Source organism: Silene latifolia, chromosome 9 (assembly GCF_048544455.1).
Source record: "Silene latifolia isolate original U9 population chromosome 9, ASM4854445v1, whole genome shotgun sequence".
In the NCBI taxonomy this organism is placed as follows: Eukaryota; Viridiplantae; Streptophyta; class Magnoliopsida; order Caryophyllales; family Caryophyllaceae; genus Silene; species Silene latifolia.
Genome location: NC_133534.1, coordinates 99,765,502 through 99,774,539, shown reverse-complemented (window position 1 = coordinate 99,774,539; position 9,038 = coordinate 99,765,502).

Sequence of the window (9,038 nt, the reverse complement as noted above, 5' to 3'; positions counted from 1 at the left end):
AACTATCACCTCCTGACAAATGTAACCATATCATTAATACCCAAGTACGCAACCGCCTCCTATAATCACATCTTATACTCCCTCACAGCCATACATACCAATCAGGCCTCCACAAAATCAACCTTTTTAGAACGACTAACTTCCCTATTTAACATCATCCTTAACCACTAGTGACAACATTACGACACCACCATCTTTCATGCAACTAATCTCTTACGATCACTTCTTAATATAACAATCTGTTTCTTCTCTTTGGTTATCATCCCAAATAATGAACATTAAATCCATCAACAAAATTTACCTCAACATTATTTCCAATTCTATCCTTTATTGTATCGTCACCTAACTCTCCACCAAAATCTCATATCGTGCAAATACCCTACCAGCTTCTTACTCCCTTAATACCTCAAAACTCATGGCTAACATGTCGTCCTCAACTTCTATATAACCATCAACTCACACCCTCTCATGATGCTATCGTACATTTCCATGATTCCTTACTTTCATGTCCCATAACTTTGGTCAACGTTCTCTCAACTTACTTCCATCCAATAATACCGATTAATAATTCATCTTCTTCCTTCCTCTACCTAACTCTTTAGTAATTTGGTTACCTTCTTGTTGCTCCACAACTCAAATTCCATTAATTCATATCAATATCTTCTCATTATTTCTTATCACTGATCCTCTCCCATCATACCACTCACTCACACTTGTCACCATCAAGTCTACACAACTAACGATTACTCTTCAATTAGTTGTATATCCCTTTCGTATCCCTAGAAAACAAAAAATTCACCTCATACCGTTAATTGCCCAAAGAATTACACACTAGGCTCACCTCTTGATAATCCAAATACCCAAACTCGACCACTCTCTACACATTGCGGCCTAACTCGATCTCACTATACACAATTCGTTTCCATCCCTTTATAACGACCTTCCATCACATATATCCTTAACCAACACAATCCTAACCGTCTCCCTCCATAAATCCTTATACATCCTAATTTGCCACTATTCGCATCCCTCATCTCAATGTTTGCATTCTCACATTTCTTTATACTTACATCACCCTCACCCATATTGTTGGAGTAAGTGTCCTTAACAATAGTGCGATCATATGTTTACATCTCATGATATTAATACGTAAGGGATGATTCAATTATATATAGTTAACTGATTAACATTAATGGTAATGATTGGCTAACTAGAGTTTGAAATTACTTTCGATTGACGGTGGTGATCAATTGATCCCTTAAGGTCACACCTATAGGACAATTCCCTTAATAGATTAATTAATTAATTGTATAACGATACAGATTAATTAATTCCTTAAAATTAAACAATTTGTTTTGTGAGTAAGAATAAGTATCTTATTGTAATTTGATTAAATAAGATTTATTTTAGTAATTAAAAGATTTCTTTACTAAAATTCATTATTGTTGTGAAACAATTAAATTAAGAATGATTGATTAATTATAATTGCAAAATATTGTGAATTATATTTATATGACCCATTTTAATAATTGTAATCATGTATTAATAGTTAATTTGTCACAAATAATTTATTTGTTATAAAATGATATTTAAGGGGTTAAATATGCATTGAAATATCTATGGGCATGGTCTGTGACACGTGACCTACCTTATTACAAATGACAAATTGACAAACATAAAATGGATGTCTATTTTATGAAATAGACCGAAAAAGGGTTGGGTTTATAAGTTAGTGGGTATTTTATTTAATTGTTAAATAAAACACAATCATAACCTACTTGTAAGTAAACATGCATCAACTTTCTTGTGAAGAACAAAAGCAAAAGGGTGAAGGCCATGCATTGGCCTTCTAAGACCCCCAAAACCGACTCCCCATTACAATATAGAAAAAATGGTTCTCTATTATTCATTCATGTATTTTTGTTCATTCTTACCACTTCTCCTCACTCACTCTAAAATAGTTTTAGATCTTATAAAAATTGTTCATCAAAATTCTAATACTACATCATATTATTACTAGTGTAGTAATAAAAATATTATTAGAATATTTAAGGATAACTAATATATTAATCTAGTTAATTAGTATATTAGTATTAAGGGTTATTGTCTTGGTGCAACTAAGAGGAGAGTTCCTAATATGGAGCTTGGGTTTTGGAGTATCATTATTTCACTAATTGCTCAAGATCTACAAGAGAAGGAGTCTCTTGTGGTGCCCTATTTCGAACCATAAAACAATGTAAGGAGAATTGTTTTTCTTCTCAATCTTCTTATTTTGTATAATTTCATTTTGCATGCAACTAGATCCAAGAGATAAATTAATGAGTAATTTATAAAATCTATTAAATAAGTTTAATAGGGGTTTTAGAAAATTTCAATTGGTATCAGAGCTTTGGTGTTGCCTGCATATCATTTTATTGTTTTTTATAGGTTATTTGATAACAAAATAAAAACTAAATTTGTGATTTATAAGGACAAAGCCACGAACTTTTTTGCATGTAATATATTTTGGTTCTAAAATAGTTTTAGGTCATATTGATGATTTATGGATGTTTATTGCTTATTTTCATGATTTTTAGTGAAATAATTGCATGTTAATGAAGAAAATGGCATTTTTTAACTAAAAATAGTTAAACTTTGATTCTGACCATGAAATTTTAGTATGACCTCACTTGCAAATTTTACTTATTGTATGTAAAATTTCGTATTAATGTGATTAATATTGCATGATTTATGTTTTTTATGTGATAAAAATGCTATAAATAGAGGTTGAATGACTAAAATTAGTTAAACTTCATAACAGACTACGAAATTTTAATATGTCATCACATGCATATTTTAAAGATTGTATGTAAAATTTGAGATAAATGTGATTTATTTGTATGATTTATAATTTTAATGGTTAAAATGATATAAATATTGACTATTTTTAGCAAAATAGCTAAAATAAATTTTATGGCATAAAATTTTTCCCTAATGTTGTATATATGACATGAACATCAGATCTAAAGTTGTATGATTAATTTTGATTGATTTGGTATGTTTATTGATTTTTATGTGATAAAATCGATAGAACGACAACTTTATTAGTCATAAAATTAATTCGAAATTTTTGGTTGATATTTTGTAATTTCCAGGTTCTAGAAATTTCTTAAGAATGTTCAAATTTTTGATTTTGTTTTTTTCATAATTTTTACGTTTAATTTGGAATTAAATAGTAAAAGTTATGATTTATTAATGAAGTAAATTGTAATTTTTTTATGGGCAAATTTTATTGAGTTTTTGGAATCTTTATTATATTACATTATATACAAAATTGTGATTTCAAATTTTTTCAAATTTTTATGACTTATTGGGAATTATTTTATAATTGTTATGATTAAAAGAAGTTTAATAAGCAATAATACAAAACCAAGTTGAATTATAGTCAAAAATTGAGTGAAGACTAATTTTTGAGTCCTTATTGAGTTAGGGTAATTAACTTGAGCTTAAATTTGATTTAAGTATTGATTTGTGATTTTAATAAGTTACGATCACGCATTTCCATAGAGCCGAATTATATACTATATAAAGTTTAAGTAGGGCGATTTGGCAGATTAATCTGGCATGTTAATCACATATAATAATGCTGCATTTTTATTGATGAATGTCATAATTTATTTATGTAATTTTGAATTATGTAATTTATCTTTGTATGGCCTTAGTTTTAATCGGTATCACCCGCAATGTAAGGGAATACCGATTCGGTTGTAATTTAATGTGATCTCGTATCACTTTTATTTTTACTAGTTTTTCATATTACAAATGTATAATAGGAATAGCTATGTATTTTATTATTTTTGTAATTCCGGAGTCCCTTCAAGACGGTGCCAATCAGAAAGGCGTTCCGATCAAGACGGAGTCCTTAGGAAGCGTGCCACTTGGATTTCAAGGGACCAATGGAGTTGGTTTCCGAATTTATAAATAGATTATTAGATTTTCTACTTTAGGAAGGCCATACTAGGAAATTTATTTTTTGCTTTGCATCTTTCTTTGTATGTTACATGCATTGCCAAATCGCCATTAAAATCACATGCATTTTTATATATTTATATCGTCTTTTCGACCGTGTCAATTATAATTATCGTTAGTTCACTAATATAGTTCACATAAAAGTGATAGATAATAAATCGACAAGACCTCTCACATGTTTAAAATTAGGATTAGCCTTCCCAAATAGTAGGACCCATAAATCCCGTTGACATTTGAGGTAGACTCGGTTTTCAGGGGTACTTTCATTTTTCATTGGCTCTGTGGGGTAATAACAAGTTATTACCCACGAAATTGGGTTGGACTCAACGAGACATGAAGACTAGTCTTATGTTCCGGGGCTAGAGATGAACTTAACGTAATTTTATCGACCGAGAGTTCTAATTGTAGAATCGGTTAAAGAGTTAACCCACCGAGTTATATTAATAAGGGATGTATCGGTTTCCCCGTGCCCGAGTTAATATGGATTTGGATCTCGGAATCATTTATATAATTGGGTGGAGGTCATTATATAAATGCAAATACATGCTAAAATGTTTTCATATTTTAACGATGAATGTTTTTTTTCCCATTATTTCGTTGTTTTATATTGTTCTTTATCATCGCTCCTACTCATATACGATATCATTCGATTATAACACAAGTCTCCGCTAAACCACTATTTCTAATGACAAGTATAATCTCTTTTTAAATCCTCAAATGAACCGTTTAAATAGGGCATGGACTAGTTCCATAGGAATCGTTCTATTCCATAGAACTCCATAGGAATTGTCATATGTCATATAAGATTAGCATCTTAAATTCCAAACATACCTATGTATGATTTCTAGTGAAGAAATATGAATAGAAATAATAATTAATCAAAATATGTTTTGATGAATTCTTCTATACATTCATGGTTCAACAATCTTATTGCTCAACCTAAACACTTGTCATCAAGCACTTAAGTTGTTAAGAAGATGACGATGTTAAATTGGAAAATTAATTTGGTAGAAATTTTGATTAACCAATTATCTTAATAGAGTTAACCCTTGTAAAGGATTAACTAGGAATTTATATGAAAATAAGTCTTCATCAAGTAGAAATTCTTGAAGTTAATGGGAGCAATAAGAAGTAAGTATCTATCTTAATTGTTAAAGATAGAACTAGGCTCGAAAGAGAAGGTGTTAAACACTAAAATAGATACAAACCCCAATAAGTAAAGATCAAGGAAGTTGGTCGTGTGACTCCAACATATTCCTTCTCGAATATCTATGACATGACATTGCATTCTTGCTAATTACCACATCATGAGTATTTGATACAAATTTGTGAATCATGTTAGAAATTGCCACATTTTATGATTACGAAATATGGCAAAAGGATGTCAAAACCACCTTTCTAAATGGGTATTTAGAGGAGGATGTGTTCATAACACAATCCGAGGGTTTTGTAAATCCTTAGAATCCTAACATTGAATAATCGTATGACCACTAGCAAGAATAAGTTCAGAAATTTGCATAAATGGAACTAGGGTGGTTGCCATTTCATCCATGAACATATGAATTTTGTAGCGTACACATTTTAGTTTTGTATTTAGAAATGTACCTCAATAATTGTCATGATGTACACCAACTCTAAATAAGAATATAATTCAAGTTTTTGTATAAAACACAAAGGGTTCCCCAATTATGCATTTAAAACAAGCGTTGTGCCCTAACATACCACGATTAAGTTTATGGTGAGACCATACAAATCAAGGTAATTACATTTAAACTAAAAATAAATGTCATATAGGACTCGAGTTGGTGATCCCAAATTATTTCTCATTTGAAAGTCGCATTAAAACTAGTTTTCACTAGTATCCCACACCATTTGATTGTGAATCTCATGAAATGTACGAATCTTGTATTCAAGGCAAGATATTTTCGTGACTTTTCTTGAAAAGTATAGCGAATAGAATAAGTTATTTACCAAATTACACTTCAATGTGTATGGTCGAATATATTTTCAATCTGAGAAGGTCATTATTACTTTACCGACGAACTAGGTAGATACTTGGTATCCACTTAATGAGACAAGAAGAGAAATTCTTTGAATATGTTCAATGAATGTTTAAAAGGTATCAAAACCTACAGATTATAAAACCAAAGTATTAGTACTTTGCTAAAATTGGGAACAATAAAGTAAAGACTTTGATTTACACCAAATAGAGTGTGATATGGTATCACAAGATCACTATCATAATCACATCCTATGAAGATAAGGTGTTTTATAAGGATACAAAGAATCCTATACGATATGATTGAATCTTTACTATAAAGTTGGAAGTAGTTTCTATCACAATTTGTCTAGTATTTATTTTTCCCACAAAAACAAAAGCATAGTTAAAGCAATCAAGTAAAATTCATATATAATATGATTAGGCATGACACCTATGTTTTAGCTTGTTTCAGAAGAAAGCGTGTCGCTTTGTAACCCAACTATCATGAGAACAACATGATTGTGGCTCGTTAATCACATATAATAATGCTGCATTTTTATTGATGAATGTCATAATTTATTTATGTAATTTTGAATTATGTAATTTATCTTTGTATGGCCTTAGTTTTAATCGGTATCACCCGCAATGTAAGGGAATACCGATTCGGTTCTAATTTAATGTGATCTCGAATCACTTTTATTTTTACTAGTTTTTCATATTACAAATGTATAATAGGAATAGCTATGTATTTTATTATTTTTGTAATTCCGGAGTCCCTTCAAGACGGTGCCAATCAGAAAGGCGTTCCGATCAAGACGGAGTCCTTAGGAAGCTTGCCACTTGGATTTCAAGGGACCAATGGAGTTGGTTTCCGAATTTATAAATAGATTATTAGATTTTCTATTTTAGGAAGGCCATACTAGGAAATTTATTTTTTGCTTTGCATCTTTCTTTGTATGTTACATGGATTGCCAAATCGCCATTAAAATCACATGCATTTTTATATATTTATATCGTCTTTTCGATCGTGTCGATTATAATTATCGTTAGTTCACTAATATAGTTCACATAAAAGTGATAGATAATAAATCGACAAGACCTCTCACATGTTTAAAATTAGGATTAGCCTTCCCAAATAGTAGGACCCATAAATCCCTTTCACATTTGAGGTAGACTCGGTTTTCAGAGGTACTTTCATTTTTCATTGGCTCTGTGGGGTAATAACAAGTTATTACCCGCGAAATTGGGTTGGACTCAACGAGACATGAAGACTAGTCTTATGTTCCGGGGCTAGAGATGAACTTAACGTAATTTTATCGACCGAGAGTTCTAATTGTAGAATCGGTTAAAGAGTTAACCCACCGAGTTATATTAATAAGGGATGTATCGGTTTCCCCGTGCCCGAGTTAATATGGATTTGGATCTCGGAATCATTTATATAATTGGGTGGAGGTCATTATATAAATGCAAATACATGCTAAAATGTTTTCATATTTTAACGATGAATGTTTCTTTTCCCATTATTTCGTTGTTTTATATTGTTCTTTATCATCGTTCCTACTCATATACGATATCATTCGATTATAACACAAGTCTCCGCTAAACCACTATTTCTAATGACAAGTATAATCTCTTTTTAAATCCTCAAATGAACCGTTTAAATAGGGCATGGACTAGTTCCATAGGAATCGTTCTATTCCATAGAACTCCATAGGAATTGTCCTATGTCATATAAGATTAGCATCTTAAATTCCAAACATACCTATGTATGATTTCTTGTGAAGAAATATGAATAGAAATAATAATTAATCAAAATATGTTTTGATGAATTCTTCTATACATTCATGGTTCAACAATCTTATTGCTCAACCTAAACACTTGTCATCAAGCACTTAAGTTGTTAAGAAGATGACGATGTTAAATTGGAAAATTAATTTGGTAGAAATTTTGATTAACCAATTATCTTAATAGAGTTAACCCTTGTAAAGGATTAACTAGGAATTTATATGAAAATAAGTCTTCATCAAGTAGAAATTCTTGAAGTTAATGGGAGCAATAAGAAGTAAGTATCTATCTTAATTGTTAAGGATAGAACTAGGATCGAAAGAGAAGGTGTTAGACACTAAAATAGATACAAACCCCAATAAGTAAAGATCAAGGAAGTTGGTCGTGTGACTCCAACATATTCCTTCTCGAATATCTATGACATGACATTGCATTCTTGCTAATTACCACATCATGAGTATTTGATACAAATTTGTGAATCATGTTAGAAATTGCCACATTTTATGATTACGAAATATGGCAAAAGGATGTCAAAACCACCTTTCTAAATGGGTATTTAGAGGAGGATGTGTTCATAACACAATCCGAGGGTTTTGTAAATCCTTAGAATCCTAACATTGAATAATCATATGACCACTAGCAAGAATAAGTTCAGAAATTTCCATAAATGGAACTAGGGTGGTTGTCATTTCATCCATGAACATATGAATTTTGTAGCGTACACATTTAGTTTTGTATTTAGAAATGTACCTCAATAATTGTCATGATGTACACCAACTCTAAATAAGAATATAATTCAAGTTTTTGTATAAAACACAAAGGGTTCCCCAATTATGCATTTAAAACAAGCGTTGTGCCCTAACATACCACGATTAAGTTTATGGTGAGACCATACAAATCAAGGTAATTACATTTAAACTAAAAATAAATGTCATATAAGACTCGAGTTGGTGATCCCAAATTATTTCTCATTTGAAAGTCGCATTAAAACTAGTTTTCACTAGTATCCCACACCATTTGATTGTGAATCTCATGAAATGTACGAATCTTGTATTCAAGGCAAGATATTTTCGTGACTTTTCTTGAAAAGTATAGCGAATAGAATAAGTTATTTACCAAATTACACTTCAATGTGTATGGTCGAATATATTTTCAATCTGAGAAGGTCGTTATTACTTTACCGACGAACTAGGTAGATACTTGGTATCCACTTAATGAGACAAGAAGAGAAATTCTTTGAATATGTTCAATGAATGTTTTTTTT